This window comes from Piliocolobus tephrosceles, chromosome 11 (assembly GCF_002776525.5).
Source record: "Piliocolobus tephrosceles isolate RC106 chromosome 11, ASM277652v3, whole genome shotgun sequence".
Classification (NCBI taxonomy): domain Eukaryota; kingdom Metazoa; phylum Chordata; class Mammalia; order Primates; family Cercopithecidae; genus Piliocolobus; species Piliocolobus tephrosceles.
The window spans coordinates 119,653,938-119,657,724 of NC_045444.1; positions in this window are offsets into that span (position 1 = coordinate 119,653,938).

A 3,787-nucleotide genomic window follows, 5' to 3' on the forward strand; every position below is an offset into this window, starting at 1 on the left:
TCAGATCTTGGTAAAGGCAGCAGGAGAGGGTGGAAACATCCTGCTGTGGGTCTTTGCCATAAAATGATGTCTAAGGGGTCTTCCTGCTCTAAAATTCTAAATTTCCATTTTAGTCAAGGCTTTCTGCCTATGGGGAAGAGAAACTAGCTCCGAAAGGAGACAGAGTAACCTAACCCTAAGGAGAGCTCAGCCAGGCAGAGTGGCTCACGTGGTAATCCCAGCATTTTGAGAGGTTGAGGCGGGTGGATCACTTGAGGCCAGGAGTTTGAGACCAGCCTGGCCAACATGGTGAAAACCTGTCTCTACTAAAAATAAAAAAAGTAGCCAGGTGTGGTGGTACACTACTGTAATCCCAGCTACTTGGAGGCCGAGGCAGGAGAATCACTTGAACCTGGAAGGCGGAGGTTGCAGTGCGCCGAGATCGTGCCACTGCACTCCAGCCTGGGCGACAGAGCAAGACTCTGTCTCAAAAAAAAAAAAAAAAAAAAAAAGGAGAGCTGATGAAGAGTCTAGCTAGCCAGGCCGCAGTCACATGGAGCTGGGAACAAGGTTGTCAGGTAGAGGGTGGCTCTTCTCTGGGCCCTGGTCCTCTCTGGATGTTTCCTTCTGCCCACCTGTTTCTTACTCTGCCCAGCGTCCTCTGCCTATTCCTGGTTCTCCTTGGTTTTGTCTTGTCATGGTGCTGACTCAGCCCTTGACTGCTCCAGACATGGAGGCCAGGCTCCTCACTCTCAGGCCCCTAAGAGAGGATTTGGGCCCAGTTAGGTGTCCACGGCTGGTCCAAAAAGCTCTTGGCCAGAAAGCTTCAGTCATGGGATAGAAATACAGTCACCCAGGCACATGACATGATTAGAGGGAAAGAGAAGTGGACTTGGGAAGGGTCAGGACCCTCAAAATGTCAACTGCAGTGTTGGTGGCAGCTCCTTTCATTCCCACTTTCTTCTATTACCTGGGTTTCATCGAAACCTCTCTGGTTCTCACAGAAGTACGTTCTAGGGCAGGGTTAGACATGAGAGATTTATTGAAGGAGGTACCTGTGCAGGAAGATGGGGAGGTTACAGGAGGAGGCTGGGAGAGCTGTCAGGCCATGATGCAGGTCTGACCCTGGTGAAGGAGAGAGGGAAGGAAGGTGAGGTAGGAAGACTGTCAGCGTGCCGCACATTCTAACAAAGTTTGTGCAGGCCTGATAGGCATCTGTCTAAGTCAGTTCAGTCTACTATAATAAGATACCACATACTGGGTGGCTTATAAACAACAGAAATGTATTTCTCACTGTTCTGGAGGCTGGGAATTCCAAGGTCAAGGTGCTGGCAGATCCAGTATCTGGTGAGAATCCTCTTCCTGGTTTGCAGACAGTAGACTTCTCACTGTGTCCTCACATGGTAGGAGGAACAAGGCAGCTCTCTGGGGCCTCTTTTATAAGGTCCTCACCTCATGAATGGGTGCTGATTGCATTCACGGGGGCTCTTTCCTCATGACCTAAGCATCTCCCAATGGTCCCACTTCCAAATACCATCACACTGGGGATTATGGCTTCAAGATATGAATTTGGGGCAGGGGCACAAACATTCAGTCCGTAGCAGCATCCTTGAGGGAAAGTTCATCAGAGGAGTCCCATGTGTCACAGGAGTCATTCTGTCTTAGCAGCCCTGCTGTGCTTCGTCATTGGTTGGGAGCAGTGGTAAGAAATGGGGACACAGCTTGAATGTGGTGGTGGATTCAGAGCACAGCATCAAGGGCTGTCAGGTGATTGTATTTCCCCCAGCAGGACATCTGAGAGATACAAGTTCAGGTCAAAACAGGCTCTTTTTTATGAAGCAGGAGAAGGAAGGCACTGATTGTTAAGCTTGCAGGCTATGGAGTCCCCGGGCTGGGTTGGAATCTGCCTACCTCTTACCCATCATGTGCCCCTGGACAAGTTACCTGTCTCCCTGAGCCTCACTTTCTTCCTCTGAAATAATAATAATGGCCATACCTATAAAGCACTTACCATGTGCAAGACACTGTTGTCAGTATTAATTCATTTAATCCTGGGGCACAGAGTTTAAGCAACTTGCCTAAGTTATCAGAGGTGATAAGTGCTAGCATCAGAATTTGAACCCAGAACCCAGGCTACATTGTCTTTGTGAAGTAGAGCCAGCAATAGCACCAACATGACTATGCTGTTGTGAAAACTGAGAAGAGAATAATTGTAAAGCATTTAGCCTCACACATTGTACACATTCAATGAATGTTACTTTCTGTTACTGGCATTACTAATTATTATTATAGAAGGTACAGATTGAGTTTTTCTTTAGTGGTTTTGAAGATACACACTTTTCATCCCAAAAGTCTCTTCTGACAATAACTAGTTTCCTTCGTATGGTGGGAAAAATGGATCCCACGGTGACAATGTAAAGTGATCCCACCTGCAGCCTTCACCTTGCTTTGGCTCTACATTCATCAGATGTCTTCTGAGGATAATGTGGTGTTCTGTGCACTCTCCCAACAGGGTAAACGGGACACACCATTGATAGCCTACCCAGCAGCCGTTTCCTGCTTCTTCCTGCCTCAGAGAGACCCAGTTTCCTTCAGATATTTTTCTGGTTATCTATTGTTGCATCACAAACCATCCCCAAAACTGAAAACAACAATTCATTTTCCTGTCTCACAATTCTGTGGCTGACTGGGCTCAGCAGGATGGTTCTTGCTTGGGGTTTCTCATGTGGTTGCAGTCAGATGGCAGCTGGGGCTGGGGTCATCGGAAGCCTCCACTGAGCTGGATATCCCAGGTGGCCTCTTCATTTACGAGTCCAGAATAGTGGAAACCAGCTCAGTATCTTGGTATCTATCTCTCTCTCTCTCTCTGTGTGTGTGTGTGTGTGTGTGTGTGTGTGTGCGCGCGCGTGTGCGTGTGTCTTTCTCTTCTTGATCTTTCTCTCTCTCACTCACTTGCTGGCTCTCCACATGGCCTCTCCACATGACTAGCTTGGGCTTCCTCACAGCATGGTGGTCTCCCTGCAGTCGGGCTCTGTATACGCTGGCTGGTTTCCCACAGAGCAAGCATTCCAAGAGACTGAGAAGGAGCTGCAAGGCTTCTTATCATCCAGCCTTGAACCTTGTGCAAAGACGTTTCCTCCGCATTTTATTAGTTACATAGGAGCAACCAAGACTCAGTCCAGGGATTACCAGGAGGCATGGTGTGGCAGAATGGGGGTGAGGGGAGCTTTGGAGAGGAGCTACCATGGATACCCCTTTCCCACTCAGCCACAGGCCTCTGGGGCAGCCAGCCTCACCTTCCAGCCTGAGGGTGAACCAGATGGGTCTAAAGGTGATGCCTCCTCCTTGCCAAGAATGAGCATGTGACCTTGTTTTGGTCAATGAGATATAAGGGGGGATGTCTGCTGGGCTTCTGGAGAAAGTTTTCACATTCCTAAGAGACAGTCTTCTTCCTCAGGTCATGCTTGGATTTGAATATGTTTTCTGAGGCTGCCGCAGGCATTTTCCGTCAGCCTGAGGATGACACAATCCCTAAGAAGGGCAGAGCAGACAGGTGGAAAGACCGGGAGCCCTGGAGGGCACAGTGTAGCCCATCCACAGCCAACCCTGAAGTACACCCTACTTTTGGACTCTCTGTTATCTGGAATAATAAGCTGAGACCATGTCTCTCTCTCTCTCTCTCTCCCCCCATAAATATATGTGTGTGTGTGTGTGTATGTGTGTGTATGTATATATACTATACACATAGGTACATACATATATATGTATATGTGTATATATGAGTGATGTGTGTGTATATACATATGAG